Source organism: Hypanus sabinus, chromosome 7 (assembly GCF_030144855.1).
Source record: "Hypanus sabinus isolate sHypSab1 chromosome 7, sHypSab1.hap1, whole genome shotgun sequence".
Classification (NCBI taxonomy): domain Eukaryota; kingdom Metazoa; phylum Chordata; class Chondrichthyes; order Myliobatiformes; family Dasyatidae; genus Hypanus; species Hypanus sabinus.
The window spans coordinates 139,152,253-139,176,133 of record NC_082712.1 but is presented as its reverse complement, the minus strand read 5'-3'; the positions used below and the strand labels follow the sequence as shown (position 1 = coordinate 139,176,133).

General features: G+C 39.5%; 1 protein-coding gene across 1 annotated transcript in view; it reads left to right on the top strand.

Annotated features, from left to right (window-relative positions):
• LOC132396413 (ethanolamine kinase 1-like) overlaps positions 1-23,881 on the top strand; it is a 441,177-nt gene that overhangs the window by 400,885 nt on the left and 16,411 nt on the right. The gene's annotated exons all lie outside the window — the stretch shown is intronic.

The following is a 23,881-nucleotide window of genomic DNA, read 5'->3' as shown; positions in this document are numbered from 1 at the left end:
CTGTGTGGTTTTCTGCCCACATTTGGATCATTTACAGGGCCGTTTTCCTGATAGGAAATGCAATATGAGATGTGCGAAAACAGTGCGTATATTGTAGTTTAATTGGCTCTTACTGTCGCTCATCCAAGTTCGGCGCGTGTGCTGTAGGGTGTCTGTTCCACAACAGGAAAGAATAAACCCAGACTCAAATCATAGGAAATTCATCAAATATGGTTCTTAGAGTTCTGTCTTTCAAGCTCTGTTTCACTGCCATATGAACTCCATAAACGAAATTACTGTTGGCTTAGGTACAAGACTAATGGCGCCTGGGGCAAGTTCATAATGAAATCCACATGCACGTGACAATAGAACAATCGTGGAGAAGCATGGAAAATTCTCCATTAGATCACTTTATTTCTTTTATAAAAATAAACTCACAATACTTACTACACTTAAGGAAGGAACTGATAATTCACTTGCAGTTTGGATGCATGTTAGCCAAACCATTAATAATGACAGGACTAAATGGGTACTTAGACTATCAGATATCTCAAACAGTTTTATTGGATGAATGTAGTGTCCTGTCAAACCTACCATGAAGTAAGTATACACATTTTATTAATGTTTCAAATGTGTATAGCAAAAGATGCAACAAAGTTCAACACTTGGTTTGGCTACTGTAAAACTTTATTTGAATCTTTAAACCATGTAAATGTTTTTACTATTTCCCCTTTATTTTATCTTGCATGGTTTCAATTCAGCAATTCTTTCAAGAGAATTAAAAGGTGTCCCAGTATAACATAAAGTGGTACTTAAGCCAGAGGCATGAAATATAGTTAACAATTATACAAATTTGGCACTCATTGTAGCATTCTCCCAATAGTACAAACCATGCTATGCCATTAATAATTGTTGCCATTTTGATTTTATTGTATTCACTTAAAGTATTTGATTCTTACCAATTTCTTTAATTTGTATAACAAAAATAATATCTAATTGTAAATATAAAGATTGGTTAATCTTACTTTTCTGAATGTTTTAAATATTAGTAGCAGTCAAGATATTAAATGCTATATGAAACTCACAGAATTATTCAAACTCTAAAGATTCAACTGGCTCAGCTTATGTTTCTGTATGTGGCTTTACATTGAGCTAAAATGCTGAAAATTGCTTAATAACCTTTCATTCTTTTGAGTACAAGGCCATAATTTACAAAACATAACATCTTAGTTTTATTGTATGGTGTGTTGTTTTTATTCCATAGCAATTTTTTATTTATGTCTTTATTTGAATCTGTTAGCTACTATAAAGTTTCAATTCTTATAACCTGTTTATATACTTCCATGCCATCAGCTCTAAGAGACCCCTTTCTGGTCTTTCTTCATAAACGTATCTTTTCGCACCAGATGCCGTAACTCCTTTTCATTGTTTCTATTGTTTATAAGTCTCCACAGCCAGGACCAGACTTGGTTTCAAGGTGCACAATGTGCAGATGGTCCAGAATACTTTACAAATTAATTATCACTTCCTTTGACTGGTATTTTGATGGTATCGGGCTACATTCTGCTGGCTGTGGTTATATGTTTTCTTGGCCTTAGTTGGATATGTTAGCCACACATCTGCAAAGAGATCTGGGTCTCTTTCAGTTACTAGTTCAACAGAACTCATGGACAATGGGTGCTTCCTGTTTGTCCTTCTATAAGCAATACTGTATTGAATCCCAGCTGCAACCTTTCATTACATTTACACATTTCATCCAACCCTTTCTGTCATTTTCAGGTGCCCTTCTTCAAAATGTCCATTATACTAGAAGTTGTGTGCTGACAAAAAATGGCAAGCAATAGAATCCTGCTGTTCTACTTATCTTGATTTTGCAGTAGTTTCCCCATAAACTTTGACTAATGCTAGAGATCCAACTTGGATCATGATTATGTCAGGGTTTGTACTTTAGCTGCTATCAACCCTAGAGCAATTCATGAAACAAAATGATCCCTCCTCATGTATGGGCCTTGTTATTGTTGGTGGCTGCTCCACAGAAACAGCTGAAAAGAGATAAAGGACACTACCAGAACTGAATCTGGTTTCCTCTAATGATTAGAGAAACCTAATCAAAAATTTAAAGAATAAGATGAACGAAATGTACAAACTGGCACAAAATGACTTTCCTAATTTATAATGAGTGAATATGAAGTTCAGCCTAAAGAAGAGACTAACAGCACACGATCTCCATAATGTTGCAGATTATAAAATGACATATTGGCCCATTACACTCATAATATCAACAATCATTTAGTCACTTCACCATTTCATTCTAGTTCCAATGTGTCCATTGTGACTTGAGCTTTAGTTTCAACTCATTTATTACAAAATACTATGAAATGGAACATGATGAAGAATATTAGTGATAATCTGTGCTTTTATTAAAGTTTTAGTACAACTATTGATTCCCTATATGGCTTACTCCAGACAAAGTAATCCCAGATATAATAACATTTCCTGATTATCTGCAGGCGTTCTCAGTTTTTATTAGTGTTTTTGCATGCGCGTAAATAACATGCACAGAAGTTTCAATAGCACCATCTGCAATGATACACATGAACACTTCAGAATCATCCAGTGTGGATGTGTGTCAAACTTGGGGATGTATTAGCAGATAACGTGTGAGGTTTGAAAGACTGAACTCAAGAGTTAGTTTTTAAAGATGGAGGGATGATGTCAACACAACATGCTGCAGATCTGACAAAATCTATACACACTAGATGTTCTGGGTGCACTGAACATCAGCAAATTAGACAGCTCACAACATGTTGAAAAATTCACCTTCTCTTCCCGGCATTAATTAAAATGGAAAGAAAACAGAGTGGCTTCCTTTGGAAGTATGCACAAACCCAGAGCTTTCCTCCACTGACTTTTCAACTAGCACTTACCCACAATCAGAACCATTACAATTTGCTGAATTACTGAACACTGGCAGGTATGCAGTTACACTTTTGAGTGACCCCATAATTATTCATTTAGAAATATAACAGGACATCCTGTCATGAGTTATTTAATCAGGCAGGGTTCAAGCACAGCAGGAGTTTATATGCATGTGTCTCACTGCAGATTTGGAGCTGCAGATGAATTACAGTGCTAATGTATATTACCATTTTATTCTTTGCCCCTTGCTTTGATTTGGGCTTGAACAGTAAAAATAAAAGATTTGCCTATCACTTTTATGGTCCTTTCCATATAAAATGTACTATTAAACAAAAAATAGCGTATATTTAAATCAAAAGTAACTGCCAGAGATTAGAATTGAGGGAAAAGGGCTCCCGTTTCACAAGTGTATATTGTGAAGTGAAAAAACAGTGTCCTTTTGTGTGCCTACTGAAACTGAGCTACATTTCAGACCTTGAGTCTGGGATCTGACTAAAAGACAATCAGTTTCAATATAACCATAGAATGTTCTACAAGGAGCCTGTAAAAACAATAGTAGCTTACTTTTGTGTTATTAGCATTAATTTTCATTAGAATAAGCTATAGGCAGCTAACACGCCTTATGTGTGACTGCGTGGGTCTGTTTACAGTTCTGGGTTCTCAGAATTCCACAGATCTGAATCAGCTATCTGATTAATATTGCAGCGATCAGATAATAACCCATCATCGTCACTAGTCTAGGAGGACTGCACACTCCACAGCTAACTGCTTCATCTGCCTCTGAAATACTTTCCCCTCTATTCTGCTTCGACGTCCATTTTATGGCAGGGTTGGTAGTTCTCTGGTCAGTAGGTGGTAGGAACACCAAGACGTGAAACTTGAATGACATGAAAGCATTAATGAGGGAATACTATTTTTGGCAATGTCTGCTCCTCCAGCTAAGAACCTATCCACGCTCTCGAGCGGATGGAAAAAAACTTCATGGTTTTAGTTTTATTTAGAGCTTTATTGTCATTGCTAAGGACAATGAGATTGCAGTGAAACTCCATTCAGTGCAAAGCAGCAACTCAATTACTGAAAACACAATGACTACATTTAAAATAACATCCGAGTTATTTAGAAAGGCAGCTAAGTGAAAACAAACAACCCTGAAACTAAAAGGAAGATTGGCGACCCCATTCAAGTGTTGTATGTGCCCATGTCATAAAATACAACAATTAATTAAAATAGAGCATCAAAAATTAAAGCGGAGATTTTTTTTTTAAAAAGAGCTCTGAAATCAAAGGAAGGTAGCTGCTCCATTTGAACCTAAATATTGCACATGCCCATATATTGCCCTTAGAGATTGTCGATCGTGCCTAGGGATTATGGGTGTGTGGGAGGCCATTGTTCAATTGCACAACAGCCTTGGGGGAAAAGCTGTTTTTCAATCTGGATGTCTATGTGGAGATGTTTCTGTACATCCTACCGGAGATTCTACCATCCTACCGGTAGGAGATTGAACAACTTATTACTGGAATGGGATGAACCCATCATGATGTGTGAACCCACCGTAGACAGCATGAGCTATAGATGGTTTCTATATCTGGTAGCTGAGTCCCAATGATGTTCTCTGTAGTTCTGAGCACTCATTCAAGTGCTTTTTGGTCAATCTTGTTGCAGCTAGTGTACCATACCGCCATGCAGTAGGTCAATATGTTCTGTTACACATTGATAAATGCTTACCAGCAGTGCTTGGGACAGATTTGCCCTTTTCAAACTCTGAAGATAGGATAGACACTGTTGAGCCTTCTCTACTATCAAGGAGGTTTTGGTGGTCCAAAAGAGACCCTCTATGATGTTCATTCCCAAGAACTTAAAGCTGGAGACCCTTTCCACTGCTTCACCATTTATGAGTAGTGGAGCTTTTTCATACATTTTTGATTTCCTGAAATCAACAATTATTTTTTTGTTTTTTATATTAAGTGAATGGTTATTGTATCATTCAGAGAATTTCTGTCCCTCCTTTCTGTATGCTGTTTCATTTTATTTGTATTTAATCCAATTATTGTGGTGCTGTCTGCAAATTTTAGGAAGGAGTTGTTGGCATAGGCAGGGGCACGGTCATGGGTGAAAAGAGTGTAAAGGAGTGGGCTCAGTACCTATCGCTGCAATACAACGGTGTTCAGGGTCAGGGAGCTTGATGTGTACTTGCTTAGTCTGACTGTTTGGATACAATCGGTACAAAAGTCCAGAATCCAGTTGCAAATTGTTGCATTGAATCCCAGATTATATAGTTTAATGGTCAACTTGTTGGTGAGTATGATGATGTTGAAGGCAGAACTGTAATCGATAAAAAGCATTCTGGTGTAGGTGTATTTATACCCCAAATATTCCAGTGGAGAACGATGGAGATGATATCCTCGGTTGATCTGTATGCCTTATAATCAAACTGGTGCTGGTCCACAGTAGCTGGGATGGCATTCTTAATGTGGGACATAACCAGTCTATCCAGGCACTTGGCGACTATGGGGGTGAGTGCAAACAGTCTGTAGTCTGCTGGCTGCTTTGGGATTGGTATGATGGTTGATATTTTGAAGCATAAGGGGACCACAGCAATGGACACAGAGTAAAACCCTTTGACAGTTGGCCAGTGCAGTCCTTGAGGACCCGCCCAGGTATGCATCTGGTCCAGCTACTCTGCATTTTTTGATACTGCGGAAAATACACCTCACCTCACTTGTGCTCAGTGACAGCACTGTGACCTCCTCATGTGTCAAGGCCTTCATTACCGGTTCGTTGTTGACCCCATCCCTGTCAAACCAAGCAAAGAAGTTACTCAGCTCCTCATCTAGTGTGGCATCACCATCGCATGGTATTCTTTAAAAGAATGAGCCAATTATTCCCAAAAGGCAGCCCAATATTGATCCTTCAGACAACATCACAAAACAAATTGGTATTTTATGAAATTGCTATTTGTTGTAACTTCCTCTGATTACTAAGTTAAATTGTGACTGCATTTTGAAAGTCTTCCATGCCATCTGATCATGAAAAGCAACAAATAACTACATTCTTATGTTTTGCACACTTTTGTGCAAAGTGCTTTCTGAGATCCGGTTTAAATTTATCTTTTACCTATTTTATAAATTTATCTTTGCCTTAGCATTCCAGCAAACACTTACACATCATTCAACATCAATTTAATAAAATGGATTATCTAAACATTGCAACATTTGTGGGAGATTGCTAAGAACTAACTAGTTATGTTTATTAGAGTCATAGAGTTCTACAGTATAGAATTTTGGCTCATCAGCCCATTTCATCCATGCCAACCAAACTAACTAACTGAGCTAGTCCAATTTGCCTACATTTGGCACATATCGCTCTATACCTATCCTCTCCATATATCTGTCCAAAATCCTTTAATGCTGCAACTGTACCCTTCTCTGGCACTTCCGATGGAGGTCTTTCTCTCTGTCTGAGAAAGTTACCACTCAAGTCTCTCTTAAATCTTTCCCTTTCACCCTAAACCAATAACCTTGAGATTTCAACTCCCCTACCCTGGGGAAAATTGAAGTGTTCTGGTGAAGCCTTTATGCACTAAAATAAAATCAGAAAGTCACACGTCAGAAATTGAGACACTTATACCTCAATAAATTGCTGTTTGCACTCTGTAAGAAGCATTGAAAAACTTTTCACATAATATGCCACATTCATCCCAGAGCTTACTCACAAAAATACAACCAGATTTATTTCAAAATAATCTAATTACTGCAAACTATTTAAACAATGCTGGAATTTTATAATTATTAAAGTAGAAATAACTCTGCAATGTCCTTCTGTGTACTACGGAATGGGATAATAAAGAACACAGAAATAGTGCTCAGTTATTCTTGTATTGGAATATCAAGATTATCCTCAAGCAAGTTCATCTGCGTGGCTGGCAGATTAGCTTGATCATTCTCATACCTGAGTGAATCAGTTGTGAATGTTAGAACAGGAATACCTGATTCCCAAGGAAGGGTTTTACAAACTCTAAGCACAATTTTGCCAGGACTTCCAGAGAAGATCATTGGAATATCGTTTATGCCTTTATGCTTTGCACCTGGACTACTGTGGTCAGTCTTTCACTGGTCCCCTCAAAACTCCAGGCCGGTGTAAAGAAACATCAGATGAACTGGATGAGAATCAACTGCTCCATAACAACTATATAATTTGATTTGTGACCTGCTTTAAAGATCAATGATAGATGATGGTTGTGGGTTTGCACTGCAAGACATAAACTGCACAGCATGATCCAACGTCAGCATCTATTGTGACCCTGTTTCATTAAACTATGTGCAGCTAGTTTATACATCCAACTTCACCGCCTCTTTGAGGCATATTGCATTTAATAATCTGTCTGTGTAACTGCAAATGCTTACTCTACACACTCGGCTACTCTGAGAATTTCAGACAGATTTCAACATCATGTGAGGTCCCAAATCATGGCCCTAATTGGGGCATCAAAAGAAGCCGTTGTTTTAAAAAAATAATAATTTGACTCCACATGTTAAGTAGATGAGTGGATGGGTGGCAGAGGATTATGCCTGATATCCAGTTACTTCTTCAGTTGATGAAGAGTCCAGCAGCATGTGGCTTTTAATGTAATCTGAGCCTCTTGTCTAGATTGCTGCTTATAATATATTTCCAGAATGACATGTCTATGTGAGACTAAGAACATTTGCATTTCATACTAAATAGATTAACATGCTTCTGAAAATGTGGCTACCCTGACTAATATTTCTGAATGACAAATTGTCAAATTGATGATTTTCTGTCCAGTCACTGGTGTCCATTCCATAAAGCCTATTGAAATTGTGGGCAGAGAATTATGTCTAGTATGCTAGTAATTGGAAGTGAAGCATTAGGAAATACACCAATGATTTTTCAGCAGATAAAGGCTCAATTTTCGGAGCTTGCATTCAAGAAATAATTTAAAAGTTGGCTAAAAATATTCAGGTGGATGCTTTATGCTGAAGCACATGGTGAAAATTGCTTCATACTGTAAAATGCTAGTAAGTATATTTCATGCAGACTTTGGTGCAGAGCAAAATGGGAAGGGTTGAAAATGCTCTATTACACTGGTATTTTCTAATGCACTAGAAATCAAAGGAAAATATATCAGTAGAAGGTCCTGAGGTATGGATTAATTATTGGTAAGAAAAGGAAATCGAATGCAAAAAGAATTTTATTTCTAACCTGCTTCTAGCTGAAATGTGATCCCATCATCACTAACATCCAGGAATTGGAAATGTAACTTGAAAGGAAGGAGGTAGAATTTGGAATGATACTAAACCTGCTCAAGTTTAGACTAAGGAGAAGGAGGAATTAAGGTTTCAAGAGAATCTAGACAAGCTGAACCAGTAAATGAGAGCATGGAAGATGAAAAATAATATGGAAAAATATCAGCTTGTCCATTTTTTTGCTCATAACAGAAAAACAGAATGTTTTATTAAATGAGAGAGAGTTGGTATTTGAAGCGACCTTGGTACACAAATCACTGAAAGCCAAACAGGGTAGAGCAAATGATTAAGATGGTAAATGGTGTGTTAGCTCTTGCAATAAGACAAATAGATTATAGCATTAACAAACGTCTTATTACAATTGCATGGGGGCTTGATTATATTGTAACTGGAGCATTGTGCACAATTTGGTCTCCCTATCTAAGATCATAGATAGAGTGTAGTAAAAATTTACCACAGTAGTTCATGGGAGAACAGGCGGGCCATGTTAAGATTAGTTGAAAAAAAATTAAACTATTGATGAATTGTCATCAAAACCTACAAAATTCTTCAAGGATTTTTTGGTTTAATGTATAAAGTCATATAACAAGGAAGTATCCCCTTTAACTCACTGAGTCCACACTATCCATCAATTACCCATTTAAACTAAAGCTGTTTTATTCTCTGCATACTCCCATCACCTCTCACAAGATTCTACCTCTCACCTCAACCTGGGGTCAATTTACATCGGTGTAGTGAACTACATATACCTGTCTGGACACGCCCCCTGCTGACTGCTCCTGTGGCTCCTCCCACAGACCCAGGTATAAAGGCGATTGAGGCCTGAGCCCGGCCCTCATTCTCCAGGATGTAGTATGGTGGTCAACTACTTCTTGTTCTTTCTTCCAGTCAATAAAAACTGAGACTTTCTTCACGTCTCACAGAGAGTTATTGATGGTGCATCAATTGGCCATTTAGCTGATAAGCTTTATGTCTTCAGGCTGTAGGAGGAAACTGGAGCACCTGTAGTAAACATATGCAATTACTACAGAGGATTTGACAGCACTGGAGGTCAGGATTGAGTATAGGTTGCCAGAGCTGTTCTACCGGCTGTGCCACTGAGCAGGAAGAATCTCTCCATTGACTGTGGTGTATTGGATCATGAAGCATAGTTCATATATAAAATGTAAGTTGTTTAGGAACTAGAGGAAGAAACATTACTTCATTCAGAAGGTGGTGAAATTTTGGAATTCTTTATCCTGGATAACTATGTAAGTTGAATCATGGCTTTCATTCAAAACAGAACCCATAGCTTTCTAAGGGATACAAGCAGAATCAAGAGATACAACTATTGTGTTGAAAATAGCACAGAGGAAAACTATCATCCACAGATGTTATGCTTTTGTTCCTAATTCTAAAGTTTTTATGTTCTTGAACAATGGTTGCACAAACACAAAACTGCCAGTATATGTAGAAGACAGTGCATGCAGAAATGAAGAACATCTGGAGGACAAATAAAGGAAATAATTGACTGATAACAATACCATAAACTTGCTTCATCTGTCCTTTGGGTTGGATGGACATCATGTACAATTGAAAACATGGATTGTACTGAGATCCATAACAAAACTGTTGTTGGATTGCTGGATGCAGTGAGGAGATAGCTCTAATGATTAGGATGAAGGAATATGTTGCTGTTATCAGGATGGCACAGTTAGAGCCACTAAATTTTGCAGCAGAGGTACTGTTTTCCATTTTGGAATCTAGTGCACAAAAAAAACTTTTTAGTGGCCTGACAAAGTAAGCAAGGAGTGAAGCAGCAGGTATAGTTACATCAAAAGCACACCACACCATTGCAATCACGCCATCTGCACTATCAACACTTATCCTGTTTCATTAAGTATATTCTATCACATCACTGTCACATGTATCGAATCATCCATCATTTATTATGTACTGTATGTTGCATATCCCTTCCATGATCATCACATGCCTTGTGCAATATGGTCCATTTGCTTGATATTCACTGCAACCAAATGTATTGCAATCCTCAGCCAAAAATGTGCCTTTCCGTCTGTTGTTTCACTTATTAAAGAAGAGTGCATAAAACATGATGGAATAAACTGGACATGAGATCCAAGTGATTGTTCAACTGAGAGCTACAAAAGGAAATGCAATGGCGATCAGTGATACCTCTGCGTCTTGATAATCAGAAATGCAGAGACAGATTTTACAAGTGCCTTTTGAAGGAGTTAATTGTCTTTGACCCGTGTATCATGCAAGACTAATTCACACTCAGGTTGGAGGAGCATCACCTTATATTCCGTCTGGGTAGCTTCCAAACTTATGGCATGAATATCAATTTCTTGAACTTCCAGTAGTGCACCCCACTCCCCTCTCCTTCACCATTCCCCATTCCCATTTCCATCTCTCGCCTTATCTCCTTACCTGCCCATCACCTCCCTCTTGTGCTCCTCCCACTTATTTTTCTTCTTTGTCTCCAGTTCTGATGAAGGATCTCGGACTGAAACATCAACATTGTCTTTTCCATAGTTGCTGCCTAGCTGGCAGAGTTCCTTCAGCATTTTGTGTGTTGCTAACACAGTCCTGATTTCATTGACAAATGGAAGCATTTGGAGTGTGTCATTATTAATTCATAACCATTTCTTGTCTTTTCAGTGCATTCAAGCACAACAACAGTCTATTGACTTGCCTGACCATATTACTATAGATTTCCTTTAAACATTATTGTGAATTATTTCATTAGAATCTGGAGTCACAGATCACAAAATGAGTGTGTGTAGTTAATAGCAGGACACAAACCTTCTTCAAAATCTGCTTACCTAACAAGGAATGAAAACTTCATGGACAATCAACAAAAACAAAACAGGAAAAAAGGCTCATCTTCTCCAGAAAATGCAGAAGTCCAGTTTGAACGTTTCTGGATGGATATCATCGTCATCACTGGATGCCCGCCCTTTCAAGAGTGGTAACTTCCACAACTTCCCAGTGGTCAGATGCTGGCTCATTCAACTGTCTGCCCTGTAAATTGAGTCCAGTGGCAGATTTGTAATGTGTTAAAGAATGTTTTGCATCTGCCCCTAGCTTTACACTGGTATTTAGTTGGAGTAGAAGTGACAGTCACAAACCCTGTAGATAAATGTTGATTTGAGAGAACACTTTATTCATTTTACATTATTTTAATGTTTTAGTTTTTCTGGGTAAGTTACTATTGGCCAATGACCTGAAGCAAGTCCCTCCCCAGCAGAGGCAGGAGAAGGAAGGGAAATGGACAGCTGGTGTAGAGCACTCCTGTGGCCACTCCCTTCAATAATAAGTATACCACTTTGGATGCTGTTGAGGGCAATGACTGGCCAGGTCTCTGACACTGAGTCTGGCACTGTGGCTCAGAAGAGGAGAGAGGTGAAGAGGATTGCAGTGGTGATAGGAGATTCCACAGTCAGAGGAAAAGAGATGCGATTCTGTTGTCTCCCAGATGCCAGGGTCAGGGATGTCTCAGATTGGGTACACAGCATTCTAATCGGGGAGGGTGAAGAGCCAGAAGTCTTGGTACATATTGGCACAGATGACATAGGTAGGAAATGTGAAGAGGTCCTGAAGGGAGACTTTAGGGAGCGAGGTAGAAGTCTGTCGAGCTTGAACTCCAGAGTAGTAATCTCTGTTAGAATGCTGCTGTGCCACACGCCAGTCAGAGTAAAATTGGGATGATTTAGCAGATGAATGCATGGCTGAGGAACGGGTGCAGGGAGCAGGGGTTCAGATCTCTGGATCATTATGATCTCTTCTTGAGAAGGTATGACATGTGAAAAAGGGACAGATTATAACTGAACCTATGGGGATCAATGTCCTTGAGGGCAGGTTTGCTAGAGTTGTTCGGGAAGGTTTAAGCTCATTTGGCAGGGGGGATGGGAACCGGAGTAATAGAGCTGAGGATGGGGTAGCTGGTTTACAAACAGAGGTAGTGTGTAGTAAGACTGCTAGCAAGGAAAAGTTGATGACGGGGCGAAGTTACTGTCAACAATATGAGTTACAAAGTGAAAGGAGGAGAAAATCATAAAAGGTGATGAATACAGGACCTAAGGTATTTGGCATGTATGATGTTGTGAGCATCACTGAATCATGGCTGAAAGATGATTGCAGCTGGGATTTTAACATCCAAAGATACACATTGTATCAAAGGGACAGGCAGGTAGGCAGAGGGGGTGGTGTGGCATTGATGGTGAAAAATTAAATCAAATCATTCAAAAAAGGTGACATAGGTTCGGAAGGTGTAGAACTGTTGTGGGTAAAGCTAAGAAAATGCAATGGTAAAAAGATCCTGATGGGAGGTATATACAGACTTTCAAACAGTAATAAAGATGTGGTCAAATTACAACAGAAGATGGAAAACATATGTTAAAAGGGTAATGTTATGGTAGTCATGGTGGATTTCTATATGCAAGTAGATAGGGAAAGTCAGGTTGGTGCTGGATCTGAAGAAGGGGAATTTGTAGAATGCCTACAAGAAGGCTTTTTAATAGCAGCTCATCATTGAGCCCACTAGGAGATCAGCTATTCTGAATTTGGTGTTATGAAATGAACCAGAATTGATTAGAGAGCTTAAGGTAAAGGAACCCTTAAGAGTGAGCGATCATGATATAATCACCCTGCATTTGAGAAGAAGAAGCTAGAGTTAGATGTATCAGTATTATGGTGGAGTAAAGGGAATTACAGAGGCATGAGAGAGGAGATGGCCAAAACTGGAAGGGTACGCTAGCAGGGATGATGGCAGAGCAACAATAGCTAGAGTTTGTGGGAGCGATGCAGAAGGTGCAGGATTGATACATCCCAAAGAAGAAGTATTCTGAAGGCAGGATGCTGCAAACGTGGCTGAGAAGAGAAGTTAAAGCCAACATAAAAGCCAAAGAAAGTGCATATAAAAGAGCAAAAATTAGTGGGAAGTTTGAGGATTGGTAAATTCTAAAAACCAACAGAAGGAAACTTAAAAAAAAAGTCATAAAGAAGGAAAGCTAGAATACAAAGGTAAGCTAGCAAAGAATATTAAACAGGATACCAAAAGGTTCTTCAGGTATATAAAGTGTAAAAGTGAGGCAAGAGTAGATATCAGACCACTGAAAAATGATGCTGGAGAGGTAGTAATGGGGGACAAGGGAATGGCAGGTAAACTGGTTAGGTATTTTGCATCAGTCTTCACTGTGGAAGACAATAGCAGTATGCCAGAAGTTTGAGTGTGTTCGGGGGCAGAAGTGAGTAAAGTTCCCATTAATAGAGAGGAGGTGTTTGGGAAACTGATAAGTCACCTGGACTAGATGGTCTACACTCCAGGCTCCTAAATGAAATGGCTAAAGAGATTGTGGAGGCGTTAATAATGATCTTTCAAGAATCACTAGATTCTGGAATGGTTCCAGATGACTGGAAAATTGCAAATGTCACTCCACTCTTCAAGAAGGGACAGAGTTAGAAGAAAGGAAATTATTGGCCAGTTCGTCTGATCTCCGTGGTTGGGAAGATGTTGAAGTTGATTGTTAAGGATGTGCTTTTGGGGTACTTTGGAGGTGTATGATCAAATAGGCCTTAGTCAGCATGGTTTCCTTCAGTGAAAATCATGCCTGACAAATCTGTTGGAATTCTTAAAGGAATAACAAGCAGAATAAACAAAGTAGAAGTGGAAGAGGTGTTATTGAATTTTCAGAAGGCCTTTAACAAGGTGCTGCACAATAGGCTGCTTAACAGATAAGAGCCCATGGTATTCCAAGAAAGATACTAGCATTGACAGAAGATTGGCTGACTGGCAGGAACAAAGAGTGGAAATAAATGGTACCTTTTCTGGTTGGCTGCTGTGACTAGGGATGTTCTGCAGGGATTGGTATTGGGACCGCTTCTTTTCACATTATATGGTAAAAATTTGGATGACTGAATTGATGGCTTTGTAGATTCAAAAATAAGTGGAGGAACATATGATATTGAGGAATAGGGAGTCTGCAGAAGGACTTAGACAGTTTAGGAGCTGGGCAGATGAGCGGCAGATGGAATACAGTGTCGGAAAGTGTGCAGTTATGCACTTTGGTAGAATAGAAGCAGAGACTATTTTCTAAATGGAGAGAAAATTCAAAAACCTGAGGTGCAAAGGGACTTGGGAGTCCTCATGCATAATTCCCTAAACATTACTTTGCAGGTTGTATCAGAGGTGAGGAAGACAAGTGTAATGTTAGCATTCATGTCGAGAGGACTAGAATAAAAAGCAAGGATGTAATATTGAAGCTTTATAAGGCACTTGTGAAGCCTCACTTGGAGTATTATGAACAGTTTTGGACTGCTTATCTAAAAAAGGATGTGCCACCATTGGAGAGGGTTCAAATGAGGCTCAGGAAAATTATTCCAGGATTGAAAGACCTATCATATGAGGAGCATTTGATGGTTCTGGGCCTGTACTCACTAGAATGAGGGGAGATCTCATTGAAACCTATCATATTCTGCATGGAGGTCAGTCACCAGTGGAGTGCCTCAGGGATCTGTTCTGGGATCCTTACTCTTCGTGATTTTTATAATTGAACTGGATGAGGAAGTGGAGGGATGGGTTAATAAATTTGCTGATGACAGAAATTGGAGGTGTTGTGGATAGTGTGGAGGGCTTTCAGAGGTTACAGCGGGACATTGAAAGGATGCAAAACTGGGCTGAGAAGTGGCAGATGGAGTTCAACCCAAATAAGAGTGAAGTGGTTCATTTTGGTAGGTCAAATATGATGGCAGAATATAGTATTAATGGCAATACTCTTGGCAGTGTGGAGGATCAGAGGGATCTTGGGGTCCAAGTCCATAGGACACTCAAAGCTGCTGCGCAGGTTGACCATGTGGTTCAAAAGGCATATGGTACATTGGCCTTCACCATTTGATTGAGTTTAAGAGCCAAGAGGTAATGTTAAAGCTGTATAGAACCCTAGTCAGACCCCACTTGGAGTACTGTGTTCAGTTCTGGTCACCTCACTACAGGAAGGATGGAGAAGCCATATAAAGGGTGCAGAGGAGATTTACAAGGATGTTGCCTGGGTTGGGGAGCATGCCTTATGAGGATAGGTTGAGTGAACTCGGACTTTTCTCCTTGGAGCAACGGAGGATGAGAGGTGACCTGATAGAGGTGTATAAGATGATGAGAGGCTTTGATCATGTGGATAGTCAGAGGCTTTTTCCCAGGGCTGAAATGATTGCCACAAGAGGACACAGGTTTAAGGTGCTGGGGAGCAGGTACAGAGGAGATGTCAGGGATAAGTTTTTTACTCCGAGAGTGGTGAGTGTGTGGAATAGGCTGCGGGCAACAGTGGTGGAGGCGCATATGATAGGGTCTTTTAAGAGACTTTTGGATAGGTACATGGAGCTTAGAAAGATAGAGGGCTATGGGTAAGCCTAGTAATTTCTGAAGGAGGGACATGTTCAGCTCAACTCTATGGGCCGAATGGCCTGTATTGTGCTGTAGGTTTTCTATGTTTCTATAAATGTTGAGAAGCTTCCATAGCGTGGATGTGGAGAGGACATTTCCTATGTTAGGAGAGTCTAAGATCAATGAACACAGCCTCAGAATAGGGGGACATTCATTTAGAATCAGGATGAGGAGGAATTTCTTTAGCCAGAGTGGTGTAACTATGGAATGTGATGGCACTGGCAGCTGTGGAAGTCAGGTCATGGGGTATATTTAAGGCAGAGGTTGATAGATTCTTGATTAATCAGGTCATGAATGTATACAGGAAGAAACCAGGGCATTAGGACTGAGAGACAAATGGATCAGCCAGGATTGAATGATGAAGCAGACTCAATGGGCCAAATGGCCTAATTCTGTTCCTCTATCTTTTTATCTTATGGTTTTATGACAGTGAATGGATTTGTGGACTCTCCTACACAAAATCATCCCACATTCCACATCAGACAACAGCATCCACCACAGCACAAGCTGTTTTGAATGACCTCCGGAAGTTCAATATAAAGCAGCCATGGTTTGCGTGATCAATAAAAGGGTTTACGACAAATCAGTTAACTGAAGGAACTGTGAAAGCAGCCCCAAGCCATGAGCTATGATGAATTTCAGAATATATGACCTTCAACGGACCTGCAAAATCATGTTCAGTCTCTCCTCCCTTAAGGTCTGGTCCTCCCCTAGTTACAGAAGCCAAACTTTGGCACAGTCTGTGCATGTGAAGAACATTTGGGAGATTGGTGGGATGGACTTGCCATCTGTTGCTGCATTGCAGTCACCTTCTGCCCTGTGTAAAATTGATTTGCAACAATATCATTGTGTTTTGCAACAGATCTGACTAGCTGAGTTAAACACCCTTGCTTAACTGCACATTACCCTTGGATGGGCAGGTGGTTGAATTTCTGACATATCAACTATGTGGATTACAAACAGTTCTTAGGAAAGACTCCTGCCACAATCAAAGAAGGACATGTATGGAGCTCTCTCGATTGGATAACAAGTAACATACAAAATAGGCATTAGCCAGAACTTCCATTTAACCTACTTGAACCCCTACCCCTGCCTTAAATATTTCCTATGTGGGTGGTTAAAACTTCTCCAGTGAAATATCTCAGCAAAACGTCCAATGACATGTGAAAAGGAATCAGGCTGCATTCAGACAACAATCAACAGCAGTGCGATTGGTGCTACACATGAACTGTGGTTCTGCAGTGTGTGCCAAGTGTCAGTGCTCTTAATTTACTCAGTTTAAACACATGCAGTTACTGAACAGGTCCATTCACGAGTTCATTTTCTGGCAATAAATTTTCCCCAGTGAATCTCAGGAATTTAAAAAGAGCTATTCTGGCTTGTACACAGGTGAACTTAATGGCAGTAATCTTGGCTGTTTTTATCCCTCCTTGTTGGAGGCTCATAGAGGCCAAATCTAACACCTCTCCTGCCTTGCAGGACTGAATTCTGGTAACTCAGAAAAGTCCAAATATTGAACTAGAATTCGAGCATCCTGATCTGATCTGCTGATGTCAAATTGGAGACTGTATTAATAAGTTGCACCACCAAGTAATTAAACACACATTTTGCAACCATGATATGCTGAGGTTTTCAGATGGTGTTTGACGATGTGTTAGATTAGAGCTTATTGCAGTAAGTAAAGGTTTCTGGGATGATAGGTAACACATTGTGAAGATTCATTGGTTAACAGAGAAGGTTCACAAGGATGATTCCGGGAATGAAGGGGTTAACATATGAGGAGCATTTTGCAGCTTTGGGTCATTGGGATTTAGAAGAATGTGGGTCCATTTTTCTTTTTATTAAATGTGTTGATGATACAGCAAAGGTTTGAAGAGGCATGTGGTGATTGGGAAAAGGTCTGACAAATGGAGTATAAGGCAGAAGGATATAAAATTGTACAGGAATGCTAATTATTCATTACAAGTAGAATCAAATGCAAAGAGAGGAAAAGTATGATTCAGTTACATAGGTCACTGATGAGACTTCTGGAATGTTGTCTATATCAAGTTACTAAGTCATACAGACCCATCAGCCCATCTGTTCCATTTTACCCATAACATTCTAAACCTTTCTGATCCATCCACCTGTCCAACTGAAGTTTACAGTGTTCATCTCCAAATTTGGAAGTAGATTTACTGGATTAGTAATAAAACTTGACTTATTAGGAAAAGTTGAACAGACTAAGCTTGTGTCAGAAAGAGTATAGACATATGAGAGGGAACTTGATTGAAGCAGAGATTGCTCAACTGAAGGATGTGGAAAGAGTGTTTCCTATTGTAGGGAACTGGAACTTGGGGGTAATTCTTTGAAAATAAGAGGTTGCCATTTAAGTCAGAGCAGAACTTCTTTTTCTCTCAGTGAGTTTTTGGAACTTTTCTTCTAAACAACGTTGGGAGTCAAGTTTTTGAGTATTTTTAAGGCGAGTAGATAGATTCTAGCAAAGCAAGGGTATGAAAACTTAACATTGGTTGAGGTTCGGTCAGATTTTAGCAATTAATCCTGCCACACTTATTCATGATTTTGATGAGTGATATTACCATCTGGCTTTGAAAAGAAAGGATCTTACTTGTACCACACTAAAATAAGCAGAGTCCCAGCCAGTTGGGATTGAATGAGCAGCATTCTCACCCTGAATTTGAAATTTGTTGTTAAGTCCCACCTCAGAAATCAAAGCACAAAAATTTAGTAAGAATTCTGTACTGCTAGAGGTGTTGAATATAACCCCATCTGTTCTGTTGGGTGAAAATGTCACCATTTCAAAGAAGACCAGAGAAGTTTAAATAAAAACTGACCAACTGGACACATTAATACAGATAATTTACACAAATATTTTGTATAAAGTGACAGCCATGCTGCCCACAAAAATAATGGGGTTTCACTGACAGTAAAATGTTTTGGGATGAACTGAGGCCATGAAAGGTGTAAACATGAGTGTAAGTTTTTCTTCCTTGGACTGTCATTCAGTATGGGAACTTGCAGGAAAATGACATTAATTTGCTTTTATCTTATTGTCAAGTTCCGTCAGTAAACTGCTGTGAAGTATTGCCCGAAGTGACAAGCATGTAATAGAGAAACACGTGCCGATTTTTCAACACATATGCTATCTATTATTTTTATTAGGAAGGAGCTACATATTTTAATTAGAATATTTTATTTTACCTAATATTAATAATTCTAATGATAACCCTAATGATACAAAAGCATTCAGCATACTACTGAAATGTTATGCAGGTATATAACTTATTCTCTCCATTGTTTAGTGTTACATGTTGAAATTAATTAGGCTACTGGAAAATTACAGTAAAGGTTGCACAGGCTTCAGCAGACTCAACTGTATTATTACAGACTTTTCTGCCTACCCACACAATTGCACTTGACGCCTTGCCAATATAAATAGGTGAACTATTTTTGACCATTAGTGTTCATTTCCAGAGGCATTCCTGGATGGACAGGCTAAGAATTTCCTTTCTGCATTTATACCTTGGATGAGAACATTGCCAGAGAGGTTTGTATTACTTCCCTCTGCATTTGGATTGTATGCAGCTGTAATGTGCACTTGGACATGCTCAGATTCTAAATTGCCATTCACGGTCAATGCTCTCACTGAAGCACATGAGAGGATGGGCTTTACACTCACCATTTTCAAGAAAAAAGTTGTTTTAACAAAGTACTCTTGCTGCACCAAGCTGCCGTCAACAGTAAAGACACTGAAAAGTGTAGCCACTTCCCTTATCTGGGGACCTCCTATCAGTTAAGTCAAATATTGATGATGAAATTCAGCACTGCCTTGAAATCACCAGCACAGCAGTAACCAGTTGAGAAAAAAATTGTCTTCAAAACTCAAGATTTCAGAACTCACAAAATGTATAATCTACCAAGCAGCGTTGATCTGTCCCTTATGTTTCTGAGATCTTGCCTACCTATAGTAGGTACCTCAAAAAACTATATAAATATCAAAAACACTGCTTCCACCAAATCCTCTAAATTTGCAACAAGGATAAGCAAACCAAAGTCCAAGCTGGGACAGTTGGAACCATGATTTTGATTGATTTTTTCTCCTGTGTTCATATTTCACTGTCCCCTAGGGTGGAACATGAGAGATTGGAGGATGGATCAAAGTAGTAAACTTTAATGTATATGATTTGACAGCTATATTAAACTGATTTGGTAAAAAAGGAAAAATAACACTTAAGTAGGATAATGAGATTTTTTTTGGGATAAATGAATTAATGTGGTAGTAATTTGAAGATATCTTGGGAAAGCATTGTCATCTGTGGTTCACTTGATTGGACCATCAACTTTTGGCCAGAAGACTGAGAGTTCAATTATTTCTCCAGAAAGTTGAATACAAAAATGGAGGCTATGTTTCCGGACAGTACTAAAACTCGACTGCAGACTCAGAAAAGTTGTAAATCAGAGATTCGATCTGCTCTACTGGGGTAGACTCAGGATTTAGGATGGGTGGCACGGTAGCATAGTGGTTAGCACAACACTTTGCAGTACAGATGACCTGGATTCAATTCCTGCTGCTGCCTGTAAGGAAGTTGTACATTCGCCCCTGATCGTGTAGGTTTCCTCTGGGTGCTCCAGTTTCCTCCCACTGTCCAAATAGTACCAATTGGTAGGTTTATTGGTCATTGTAATTTGTCCCATGATTAGGTTTGGATTAAATTGTGCAGCATGGCTCGAAGGGATGAAAGGACCTATTCCACACTGCATCTCAATAAATTAAACACTCTTGTAAAAGGGGCAAACCCTAATGTTCTAGTCAATATTTACCTGTGAGTCACTATTACATAAACAAATTCACATTCTGTTTGTGGGAGCTACATGAAAATAAGTTGAAATGATAGATAATCTAAAGCATAGGACCTATCACCAGTGAGTTACTCATACATTTGTGGGACTTCCCTATCTATCCAGTATCAGGTTCCCGCACAAACCTTAAACTGAAACAGCATTCAACACTGTTTCTATCATAATCAGTAGTGAATATCCATGTCAGAACAAGGTGAAGCCTCAAGGGACAAGGGACATAGCCTCAAGATTTGGGGGAGTAGATGAGATGGGGATGAGGAGGAACTGCTTTTCCCAGAGAGTGGTGAATCTGTGGAATTCTCTGCCCAGGGAAGCAGTGGAATCTACCTCGGATAATATATTTAAGCCAAGGTTGGATAGATTTTTGCATAGTAGAGGAATTAAAGGTTATGGGGAAATGGCAGGTAGGTGGAGATGAGTCCATGGCCAAATCAGCCATGATCTTATTGAATGGTGGAGCAGGTTCAACAGGCCAGGTGGCCGACTCCTTCTCCTATTTTTTTATGTTCTTAGGAAGCTGTATGACAAGATTCAAGATTGTTTATTGTCATTCTTGGGTACACAAGTGCAAAGGGGAACAAAATGATTGCTGCTCCAGATTCCGATGCAGCACAAAAAGAAATACAATAAGCAACAGAACACAATTAAAAATTGAAAACTGATAAATGTTGTTGCATGTATGAAATCTCTGGAGAATGTTACTGGTAGATACAAAGTAGCTTCTTTATTCAACAAAAGAAGATACACCAGGCATTATATGGAGAAGCTTTCGATGGAAAGGTCTGCTGGTCCAACGTGGGGCTCGATATTTATTTGATAAACACAAAGGGTAATTCCATATACTTTACTTTTACTTTACTTTATTGTCACCAAACAATTGATACTAGAGCGTACAATCATCACAGTGATATTTGTTTCTGCGCTTTGTGCTCCCTGAAGTACAAATCAAAGTAAATATAATAAAAATTTAAATTATAAATCATAATTAGAAAATAGAAAAGGGGAAGTAAGGTAGTGCAAGTCAGGTCCAGATATCTGGAAGGTACGACCCAGATCCGGGTCAGGATCTGTTCAGCAGTCTTATCACAGTTGGAAAGGAGCTGTTCCCAAATCTGGCCGTACGAATCTTCATGCTCCTGAACCTTCTCCTGGAGGGAAGTGGGACATAAAGTGTGTTGGCTGGGTGGGTCTTGTCCTTGATTATCCTGGCAGCACTGCTCAGCACAGTAAAGTGAGTGTAAAATGTGATGTAAAGTATATTTACAAAGAATAGAGGATGCTTTTGTTTGAAACTACATACAAATTTCACACCTAATTCCCATCCATCCCACCGATGCCAGCAGCGTCTAGACTGGGATCCACAGCTTTTAGGAATGCATTGTCCCAAACTGAATCCACAATACATTATCAAGGAACAGAAGGCTGGTAGCCAAGGCCACTTGTTAAATGTAAATGACCCAAAAATCACTCTACATTAAATATAAATATAAAAGCAATCTTATAAAACATAATGTGCAAATAACTGACTGTATATACATAAGAGCAAACACAAGGAAATCTGCAGATACTGGAAATTCAAGCAACACACACAAAAGGCTGGTGGAACACAGCAGGCCAGGCAGCATCTATAAGGAGAAGCACTGTCGACATTTCGGGCCGAGACCCTTCGTCAGGACTAACTGAAAGGAAAGGTAGTAAGAGATTTGAAAGTAGTGGGGGGAGGGGGGAAATGTGAAACGGGAGGCCTCAGGAGAAAGAAAGGGGGGGGGGGAGCATCAGAGGGAGATGGAGAACAGGCAGGGTGAGGGGCAGAGAGAGGGATAAAAACCCAAACAACTAAATATGTCAAGGATGGGGTAAGAAGGGGAGGAGGGACATTAACGGAAGTTAGAAAAGTCTTTTTTTTTCTCTCTCTCTCTGCCCATCACTCTGCCTGTTCTCCATCTCACTCTGGTGCTCCCCCCCCCCCAACTTCCTTTCTCCCGAGGCCTCCCGTCCCATGATCCTTTCCCTTCTCCAGCTTTGTATCACTTTCGCCAATCACCTTTCCAGCCCACCCACCCAGCCCATCCCACCCCCTCCAGTCTTGTCCCATCATTTTGCATTTCCCCCTCCCCCCACTACTTTCAAATCTCTTAGTATCTCTCCTTTCAGTTAGTCCTGACGAAGGGTCTCGGCCTGAAACGTCGACAGCGCTTCTTCCTATAGATGCTGCCTAGCCTGCTGTGTTCCACCAGCATTTTGTGTGTGTTGTATATACATAAGATTAGCTTAAAGACATAGACTGATTGTGTGTACTTAAAGTGATGCTAGATGCAGAAGTACCTATACATAAGGTTACTCTGACAGGAAAAGAATGTGATGAAGTGAATCTTGGCAAGAAGGAACCTTCTAGGTAGTAGCATGGCATGTGAAAGCATAGTGGTACAGTGACTGTGTCAGTTTAGGAATGAAGGGTGGAGTGTAAGCATTAAGTCACAGTGCATGGGAGGGGGAGATGAATGGTGCTGAGGGATTGTGGAGAAAGCTGTAGCTGATATGTATACAGTGATGGTAGGGTGAGTTAGTGGTGGAGGTGTTGATCAACCTGATAGCGGGAGGAAATAACTGTTTTTGAGTCTAGTTCAGAGTTCAAATTCAAAGTTCAAATTACATTTATATTTGAAGAATGCAAGTGTATATATATGTACATAGGGGTTCATTCTTGGATGCTGAGTACCCTCTTCCCTGATGTACAATAATCATTGGGCTTCTCATATTCAGAATTACTCTCTGATTTCCACATACGGATCCTCGTGGATTGACATTGCCAGGGAGCAGGCCTATGATCAGATGTTGACTGTCCATATAAATTGCAGACATACAGTATTTTATCTCATGGGAGCAATTCAGCTGCTCAGGAGGGCAAAGAATTTTGTTAGATATTGGTCATGTAGTACAGCTGTATAGCCCTTATCCGAAATGCTTGGGGTTGGAAGTGTTTCAGATTTTGGAATATATAATGAGATAACTTGGGATCGCCATAATTTCTGACACTGAATTTCTGTCACTAGTAAGCAATCCTTGCCATATACTTGCTCATCAATAATATGTGCTCAACAGTAAATATTATTACATACCATTAATATAATGACAATATAATGTGTGCCGGGTAACCAAAGCAGCATTGGGAAAATACCTGAATCAGCTGTTGAACAAAAACACACATCAGCAGCTTTTAAGTCTCCATCTAAGATGCTGTATTTTCATTAAAATGTCACAGTAAACTGTATTTGTATTTTAGTTCTTTTTTTAGGTTTCATGTCAAGTATAAAAACAATTAGCATTGTAGACTTGTTCTGGTGTTAGATTTTCATCAGCGACGACTTTCATCAACTCATCAATGAATTTCTCTGATGCTTTGAGATCGGAAAATGCTTTAAAA